Source organism: Marmota marmota, unplaced genomic scaffold (genome assembly GCF_001458135.2).
Source record: "Marmota marmota marmota unplaced genomic scaffold, marMar, whole genome shotgun sequence".
NCBI classification, from domain to species: Eukaryota; Metazoa; Chordata; class Mammalia; order Rodentia; family Sciuridae; genus Marmota; species Marmota marmota.
In genome coordinates this window covers 32,526,518-32,536,293 of record NW_026000082.1, presented here as the reverse complement: position 1 = coordinate 32,536,293, position 9,776 = coordinate 32,526,518, and the positions used below count along the sequence as shown (strand labels likewise).

Sequence of the window (9,776 nt, the reverse complement as noted above, 5' to 3'; positions counted from 1 at the left end):
GGTCAAGGTCAAGGTCATCTCAGGCTTCGCCCCTCCCCACAGTGTGTGTGTGTGTGTGTGTGTGTGTGTGTGTGTGTGTGTGTGTGTCCCCGTCCCCCCACAGGGAAATGTGCCTCTGGTGTGACAGGAACCTAGCAGGCTGTTAGGACGCGGCATCAGTGTATCAGTGCTCCCAGTTGTCCATGGGGGTGGGAACCTGAGACCCCACCACCCACAGCACGGTCTCCCCCCTCTCCAGGCTGCCCTCCGAGAGCTCCATTTGTCCCCATCTTCATGACAGGAGGCTGATGGAAGTCATTTGCTTCAGCCTCACTTTGAAAGTCGATGTGCTGGGATCGCCCATCCGCCTCTGTGGGCAGCTGCTGAATTTCAGCTGGGTCCTGGCCCTGGGTCCGCCGCCCAGTTCAGGGGGGCGTGCAGAGAAGCTCTGGGAAGCGTCCCTGGTCTCCTGCTTCCAGGTCCTTGTGAGATACAGATCTGCTGCTGCCCAGAGAGCTGTCAGTCATCCCGCAGAGGAGAGGTGCTGCGGGAGAGGGAGCCAGGATCTCACGGTGATGCCCACCTTCTGATGCCTTGGGGGGGGCCTCTGGCCTGGGTCCTGGGAAATCGACGCCTTTGGCTGCTTCACCAGAGACTGGAGCCATGGCGGAGCCGTCGGTGGGTGTGGAAGACATTCCTGGTCCTGGCTCAGCTCCTGGTGGGAGGCCCGGGCCTCTCGCAGAGCTTGCCCCTGTTTGTTGGCCGGAGGCCGACCCAGTGCCCTGGTCTTGGGGGCACTCTGCTCTGTGCACGGCAGAGGCTGTGGCTAAGAAGGCAGCAGGAGGGGCCCAGCCGTGGAAGATGCAGATCTTAGCAGCAGTGGCCTCTAGTGGGCACAGAGGCCCTACAGATGGTCGCTGACCCACAGAGGGGACAAGGCAGCTTGTTCTAAGGCCATGCGGTCAGCTTAAATAGAATCACAACTCCACCACATACTGTGGGACCGCAGGTGAGTCACTGGACATCTCGGAGACTCGGTATCTTCAGCTGTGGGATGGGGCCATGCTAGTACCTACCCTACAGGGTGGCCCGGAGGGTTAACGAGGAAAAGCCTGTTGAGTACTTAGCACAGTGCTGGAAACTCATCAATCAGCTCAAACAGCACTTAGGAGTCCTGGTGCTACTTCTCACATTCACCAAGGGCTCTGCCCTAAGATGCCACCTGCCAGAAGATAGGCCATCAACTTAGCGGCTTTTGAGGGGTGAAGAAATCAAAGAGGGAGATGGAATGAAAGGCCCAGATCGATTGCAAGACGCATCTTATGGTACAATATCTAAAATGCACGCCCCAGAATTTAAAAATACAATATTAATAGTAAAATGCTGCTGTAGATTTCAGATTCCTGAATCCCGTCCCCCAGCCCCCAGCCCCTGGCCACCCTAACCAGCCTCTGCAGAGCTCCTCGTCCCCTGCCCTGCTAGATCTGTGGCCCACAGGGTCTCCAGATGGCAAGCCCTGGCTGGTCTACTCCCGGCTTCCAGGAACTCAGGGCAGCCTTGGAGGCCAGGGCAAAGGAAAGGTGAGAGGCAGGCGGTATCCAGCCGCAGCGGAGGTGGGAGATGTCCCAGGAACAGCCAGAGGGGCTTTGGGTGGAGAGGCCGAGAGGAGGAGAGGCGGGCGGGCAGCAGCTGGGTCCCACTGGGGCAGGAGGTCTGGGACGTGCACCGGGGGCCTCCCAGGAGCCTGCGTTGCCAGTCCCCCTGTTAGCTGCCCTCTCACCCTTTGCACTTTGGCCAACCTCTTCCTGGCCGTGTGACCCTGTGCTCCCCTGGGCGCGTCCCCACCCCGTTTCTGTCCACACTATTTATTCCTTGGTCCTCTCTGCGGCTTCCTCCCACCGCCGCCCTCCCACCGCCTCCCCGCTTGGTTCTGTAGCCCCTTCTCTTTGACCTACTAAACCACCCTGGGACTGAGGGACATGGGCCTGGAGCCTCAGGAACTTGTAGCAAAGATTTTAGGCAATGGGCCCAGGGCAGCAGCAGCAAGCAAGACCAGGATGTTACTGAAAGATAAATGGTGTTTTTTTTTTTTTGCTGCTGCTATTAAAAAATAATGCAAGGCCTAGAGAAGACCTTAGGCAAGCTCCCAGGGACAGGGCATGGACTCACAGAACTGGGCATGTTCCCCTCCAGGCCCCGGCACAGCTCAAACGCGTTGTCCTTTCATTACGCATCGGAGGCTCTGCGAGGCAGACTCCCTGAGCAGGGTGGCCCACCCCCGGCCGGCTTAGCGCCAGAGCAGCCGCCAGATTTCTCTTCTTCTCAGCACAGAAAGAACTTCAAAATGCTCTTTCTTCTGGAGATTCATCTTTCCACTTTTTCCCTCCCAGCACTTGTCCCCTCCTCCTCCTGGCCCCCCACAGTCCTGCGGTGCTGAGTTCTTAGCTCATCCTGGACACCAGCCTGTGGCTTGGTATCATTCATCCTGCAAGTGGCCTTCGCCTGGGGCGCCATCTTGCTCGAGGAACGTGCTTGCTGTTTGCAGAAGCCCCTTCTGTCCAGGAAGCAAACCATCCCGACTCCGGGCCTTCACACCTGGGCTCATCCCACAGGCACTCAGTGATGTGGCCCCAGGAAGGGCAGGGCTCTCGTGATCCAGCCTCCAGCAAGACACGCAGGACTTGCAGCCACTGGTGATGGCTTCAGGAGGTGCCGGGTGTCCCCAAGTCCATCTGAGACAGGGGGCCGCACCTTCAGGGAGAGAGAGAGTGAACTTGGAAGTGGACACTCCTGGGTTCCAGTTCTGGTTTAATCGTTCGCTGGCCAAGTCACCTTGGGCAGGTGACTCCCAACCCTCAGGCCACACATTTTCCCATAGAAAGGACCTTAGAAAGTTGCTGTGGGGCTGGTTCCAATGGTTGTGACCTGTCACAACAAATCACGGCCCACAGCACTAACCTCTTTCCTGGGGTTCCTCCTCTTCTCTTTGAATCATCTGGGAGTTTTCTGCCTGTAGTTCTCACGGCTCAAGGATTCCCTGGGAACGGGAACCACATCTCACCCGAGCTCAACTTTCAGCCTGGTGCCTCCCATGCAGCGGGTGTCACTCAATGGAGCTCGACTCAGTGTGAAGTGGCACCCCCTTTCTCCACAGAAAAGCCCCCATCACCATGGCTGATTTTAGGACTGTCAGCAAAAGAGTTCAATGTAGATAAACTTCCTATTTTCGTGTCGCCCTGTTTTACTTGGCCATTGGCTGAGAAGATACCAGCACCCCAGGTGCTGGACCCCCGTTGCTAGTTTTTCACAAACATGTATCCAGTAGAGTAGTTTGTAGGAATGTGCAAACAAGGCCTCTGGCCTTGAGCTGGGCTTCGCAGAGATGTCTACATTTTTAAGATAAGTTACCAACTGGGCTCCATGGTAACAGCTGGCAGGGGGAGGAAAGAAAGGGGAGAAGAGGCTCTCCCCTCCTCTGGTGTTGTCCTTGAAGGGTTAACTTGCCCAGAACAGTGAAAGAAAAAGCTGCTTTTATGTAAACTTCTGCAGACTGTGAACTTCTGAGCCCCTCCTCTTACACACTGGGTATAAAACTCTGAAACTCCCTGAACTCGGGGTTCAGGGGATTAATTGATTACAGCAAAGGTGTGCCCCCGAACCTGGCTGCAGCCAAATAAAACTGTTTCCTGCTATCTTCGGTGCCTTGCCTCGTTTGTCCCTACAACAAGTGGGACACAGCAGAGCCCTGTGAACACTTCTTTACCCCATCGTCTGTCCCCTTCTCCGGTGGCTCTATGTGCATGTGGATTTCCCCAGCCTGTTCCAAGTCTATCATTCTTACATGCAAATTTTATTTAGACTCAAGATGTGTTTTATTACTTAGCTTAGATGTGGCTTGAAAGCTTCAACTCACAGTTCTATGAAAAAATTGCACATACACATATTCTTTTTTCCTGGCATGCTTTGATATGATGGGCCATGGCGGTGCAGTATCTCCGGGCTCTGCTGCCTCCTGGGATAGCACTTCATCACAGTGAAGCTCAGGTAGATGCTCATTGAAACAGTGAGGATGGATTAATAGCACGTTATCTTCTTAAAGTCTTTAAGACCTACGGAATATTTTTATTCTACCAGGACTCCAAGGATCACCCAGGAAAACCAAGAAGTCCACGGATCGCCTGAGCACTGTCCTACGAACCACGGCCCGGGCCCCTCGTGACTTTGGCCTCGCAAGTTGAGGTCATTCTTCTCCCCACCTGGAGAAGGCTTCTCTCCCGTCCCCGGCACCCAGGATTGCAGGCTGAGAAGCACACTGTGATATGACGATGATCTTGGACGTGAGGGCGGACGACTGAAATTTTATTGCCTCTTCTTACAGAGAGATCAGGTACAAAATGATTCTTTCTTTTTGAAATCTTCTCTCCTATTCGTTCAGCAGCTAAACCAAGGCATGGCATTCCAGGACATCAGGACAGGCAGTGACCGGCCCGAGCCCTTCTTTCCCACCTGTGGAGGCGTCTGTGTTACCCACCATGTAACCCACAGCCTCTCCAAGGGCTTCTGTGGCCCTGACATCCTCTGGCCACGGGCTGAGGTACCTAAGGAGAAAGTGTCCGTAAGTGGACCTGAGTCAGTGTCGTCCAAGCGGAACAGGTCATGGCAGGCGAGGGCCCTGCGAGTGGTCATCCTGTTGCTGTGGCAGCTGTCACCGCAGCCCCGCTAGACACGGCCTTGAGCACCTGGGCTGCAGATCCGGGGACTGGGGACAGGGGGACCTTGCATATTTGTTTCCGTGGTTTTGTCCTCTTGTGTTTTGATTTGAGTGACTTCCTGTAGCCCTGGTGACAGTCATTCACGGCTTCCTGTCTTCATCGGTCCCATCACACTCCTCTCTGTAATGTTTTCATCAATTCCTCGTGTTTCTTTCTTAAGAAAGCGCAGCTCATTTCTCATCTCTGTCTGTTTATGATTCGTAGGGAGAACTTCCTTCCGCCCTTGGGTGTGCTGAGGTCCTTGATTGGCTTGGAGCACGGGCATTGGGCCAGCTCCTCCCAGCGTCCCCTCTGGATCCGGTGGAATTTCTCTGCCACCGGCAGGTTGTTCTTCTGCATCCGACAGGTGGGAGTGATGGCTGAGGGCTGTGGCTTGCCATTTCCCCCGCCCCCAGCCTCGGAGGCAGCACCATCTCCCGTCTCCGGGGCACCCGCTGGCCTGCTCCGGAGTGCTCTCTGGAGCCTGTTAGGAAAAGCAGTGCACCCTCAGATGCCAGCGCCTCCCCAAATCCCTTGGTCCGAAAGGCTTTGTGGGCCCCCCAGCTGGTCCTCCCTCCTCCCGGGGCGATGCTCTGGTCTCCTCAGTGTGAAGGGTCCTGGCAGCAAGAAAGAGAATCATCGTGGAGTCTGCCCTGGGCTGCAGAGCCACAGACCCTGGCTCCCTGGGTAAGGCTCCACCGCCCGCCCCCAGGTCACCCCTCCCCAGTGTGGCTGGGACCCGTCCACTCCTCCCAGACATGACTCTCCTGGACAGCCCAAGGCCACCACTGCCTCCCCTGCCCCTGTAGTCCACTGTCGGCCCAGCAGCCAGCACGGCAGCCCCTCCCCCCACCCAGGTGGCGGTCAGAGCCCCGGGAGGACCCTGAAAATGGGGTCAGCAAGCACCAGCCAACCAAGGAGGACCTGGAGTTCATGGTTGTGCAGGAAACTTGAGAAGGCCCTGAGAGCTCACTGCCACTGCGTGGGACCAACTTGGCAGAGGTGTCCCCAGATTGGACGATCATCCCGGAAGATTTACGGGACACGATAAAAAATGAATGTGGATTATGAGAAATGAAACATTCCTCAACCATCGATAACACCAACAAAATCGGTTTCCGTCAAACTTTCCCACAGGCCACCCAGGCTCTCTCTCCCTCCTCTCCATAGGAAATGATACGGCAAAGTCTCTTCTTCCAAGGGGACAGAGTCCGCGGAGGTCAGGGGAGGCGGTCCCGCGCCACAGGCAGGCAGGCAGGCAGCGAATTAAAAAGCCAGTGATTCTGTGATGACGTCGGTAATTCTCAGCTTTTTTAGATCTCTAATTTATTGTGATTTCTTTTCTTGTTCTAAATAAGCGCAAATTATAGAGCTCACTTGATTCTAAAATTCTGGGCTCTTTTTTCCTAAAGAGAATGGCCCAAATTATATGTTTCAGGTCTTGCCAAAAATATGAATCTGCTGTCCCCGAGGGCTTCCTAAAGCCTTTAGAATCAAGCCGAATCTCCTCCCTGGGGACCTGCCCTTACCCCCTCGGCCCCAGCCCCGGCCCCACCTCCCAGCCCTCTGGGTCACCGGCCTGCGGGCTCTGGACAGGGGATGGCTTCTTCCTGGCCTCTGATGGCTGAGCTCAATCCTACCTGGGGCCTTCTACCTCCTGCCTGGAAACGCTTATCGATTTCCCCTCCGGTCACACAGGGCTCAGTTGGAGGCCACCTCCTTTGAGAGTCCCTGGGGAATGATCCTTTTTGAAGTGAGGACCCTCCTGGCCCCCTCTCAGCCTCTGCTTCACCCCTCTGCTGAGTTCTTTTCTCTTTGAGGGCGTCCTCTTCAGTGACTGTCCTCTCCCTCTGCCCTAGGAGCTGGGGCGGGGAGCCCCAGGAGGGCAGGGTCCTGTCTGTCCTCTGCTGTGGCCTCCAGCACACAGAGCAGCGCTGGGCTGGCAGTCAACACCCCGTGGCTAAGGGCTGAATTACCAGACCGTTGTTTGTAGTCAGAATCGGAAACGTGCCCCCGGAGTGCTCAAATGTGCAAACTCTTTGACTTGTGACTTTCACTTCTACTAATTGATCCCCAGACAGTTATCGGACAGACCCACTAAAAGAGAGCCTGGCCTCCCGTGGAACATCATGGGGATCAACCAGATCTGGGTTTTCATCTTAGCTCTGCCGGCTCAATAGCTGCACGACTGGGAGCAATTCCCAATGTCTCTGGGCCCCGGTTTTCTCATCTTTAAACGGGGATAGTAATTGTCTGATCCAGAGAGGGACGCCGAGACTCACGTGTGGTCATGGGTGGAAAACGCTGAGTGCAGAGCCAGGCAGGGTGAAGGGTCCAATGAGCGTCAGGTCCCACTGTCTTCCGCGACGCTCACTGGAAGGTTGTTTATGGTGGAATAAAAATCCTAAAGGGCCTAAATATCCAACCACAGGGAATTGTCTAGATCACTGTCAACCAACTGAAGGGAGAAGCAGCATAAACCACAAATGTGATTTTAAATGTCCTCGTGGGCACATTGAAAAAAACAAAAGAAACAGCTCAAGTTGACGTTGATGACGTATGGCCTTTAACCACAGAGCAAAGGTGTGATTTGAACCCGTGATGCCCGTACAGGTGACTTCTTGGGTAGCTCATCGCAGTCTTTTCTGGGGGCCACGTCTTCACAGCCTGGTTGTCACTTTACACTTACGTGCATTGCAGTTTGGACCAGCCACATTCCAGATGCTCAGCAGCCACACGTGGCCAACGGTGACACCACACTGGGAGCACGGGTCCAGCTCGTTTGTGGGACAACCTTCAAAGATCGTCCAGCCGTGAGAAACCCTGGTTTTAAAAGAATATGTCATCATTCAAGAAAATGTTCGAAAGTGAGATTTAGTGGAAGACGTGGTGCACAAAACCCAAAACGGTAAAGTGTGATCCCACTTGCACTCTCCACTTGCTGGGTCTGTTTGTGGCAATAGGTGTGTGGGTGGCTGGGAAATGCAGCCCAACCCTCGCAGGGGCTGTGTGGGGGGCTGGAACGTGGGGATCGTCATCGTCCCCTTTATGCTCTTGCACTGTAAGCCTGGACACTTCTAGGGTTGGTGGAGGAAGGGGACTATTTTTAAAGCACGTGGAGGAGGTTCCGCCATCTTGCCCCATAACTGGACCATGGCGACCACTCCTGGATGTGAGGTGCTGTCAGAGAGCTGGTCTGGACTCCTCCCTGGTCTGGGCATCTGTGCACCTGGCTGGATGATTTCACTTCCTCTCATGAAGGCAGAGGGACCGTCATGATTCCTGACTTTGGCTTCAAAGCCTGTGACTCCATTTGGTCAGTGGCAGTGGGCAGAAGTGGCAATTTTCAGTTCCTTTTCTAGGTCTTCAGGGGGCACTGCGTGTTCCTATTCTTATGTCTCTGTCAATGCCCCGTCCATCCCACTGACCCTAGGAGGACAGAGACAGGAGGGACAGACCTGCAACCCTCCTCCCCTCACCAACCCTAGGTGCCTGAGAGACACTCACTGAGTACAGAGTGACACACAGACGTCTGTGGCTGTCTGTTACGAAGCTGTAGCTGATGAATACCGTGGTGTTGAACTATCTCACACGCACTCAAGTCTAAATAAATTCGATCGACAAAAAGTTGATCGCAATATAAATCAGAAATCTGAAACAAAAGAAAGCATTCTGAAAATTTTTAAAAATGCAATTCCTAAGGATCTAGGAGGCAAAAGAAGCCTGGATCTTACCCCAGAGATTTGGGCACCACCCTTACTACAATCTGGTCACGGAAGGACGTCATTTTCTTGCTCTTAGGTGTTATCCAGTCCTGGGGATGGCAAAATGAAAACCCCCAAACCACTTGATTTAAGAACACATCATTGTCCCCTTTAGAAAATCAAACATGTCCATCAGAGAAAAGAAGAGACAATAAAAAAGGGAAAGAAAAAGAAAAATCACTCGTCATCTCAGGGCCAAGATACGACTCGCCGTCGTCAGGAGGGGTGTGTACCATGTGTTTATATTCTCTCCACAGAGAAGGCTGCCCGGCCGCCATCCCAGCCCATAATCTCCTGTGCACACCTACTCTGCCATAGCCACCTCGCCGGCCACTTAATATCCTCCATGGAATCACGTGAATCGGGAAGTCATTGCCTAGTTTCCCACTGAATGAATACACCGTAAATCATGTCACCTAACTCTGGGGGTAGCGTGCAGGTTACTTGCTGTTTTAGCTATTCTAAGCACCTTCCACATACTGATCTCCGGAGGTGTCTGGCTGCTCCTGAGGGCTCCATTTCTGGCCCTGAGTTGGGTTGGGGTCATGTGTGTTTATGAAGCGTCCTGTCCCTGTCTCAGTTGCCATCGTCCTCACCTGTCTGATGGGAGGGGTGGGACCCTGGTGACCTGCGTGCTTGCCTCCCCTCTCTCTGGGTTCCTGTAGTGGGCAGGCTCCCCTGGGAAGGAGGGATCCCTGGATGCTGCCCAGCAGAGGGCCCCGGGGGAGGGGTGGAGGTGAGCAAGGAGGCCACAGATCCGGAGGTTCTCCGGGGCTCAGGTCAAACACCTCCCAGGACCCCCGTGGCTCTGACGGTCGGTGGACAGCGGTCCCTGGCTCTGCCGGCTCCTGGCCTTTCAGAGCTGCAGTGGTTGTTGGGGCTCTGTGTCTCCGAAGACCGTGACAGCTAAGCGCTTTGTCGGGTCCCCTGTGTCGGGGCTGTTTGACCCCCTAGAGTGACATTGGATCGCAGGCTGCTCCCCAGGGCACTTCCTGCCTTGCTCCTGGCCCCTGCTCTGTGGGGCTGCTCATCTCTGGCTATGACACGACTGTCCAAGGGCATTAGGGACCTCCCGGGGCTGAGGCCTTGGCACCTGGGTCTTCCCAGGCTGAAGTACCCTTTGATGGGGGATATTTTCAACACCCTCTGAGACCTGGCTCAGGGGTCACCTCCCTCTGGAAGCCCTCCCTGATCCCACCAGGAAGAAATCACTCTCCTGCCCTCAGGCCCTGGACAGGAAACCGTCTCCTGTCACTTGTCTATTGCTTGTCTTAGCGTGGAC

General features: G+C 54.8%; 1 long non-coding RNA gene across 2 annotated transcripts in view; it reads left to right on the top strand.

Annotated features, from left to right (window-relative positions):
* LOC107142038 overlaps window positions 1-8,722 on the top strand; it is a 9,266-nt gene extending 544 nt beyond the window's left edge. The window contains exons 2-5 of one of the 2 annotated variants that reach the window (XR_007352136.1): window positions 4,114-4,366; window positions 4,956-7,343; window positions 7,431-8,046; window positions 8,164-8,722. This is a non-coding gene — a long non-coding RNA (uncharacterized LOC107142038). Of the gene's footprint in view, window positions 1-4,113; window positions 4,367-4,955; window positions 7,344-7,430 lie in introns of both variants that reach the window. The other variant, XR_007352135.1, reaches the window with a different exon arrangement.
* Window positions 8,723-9,776: the final 1,054 nt, after the last annotated feature.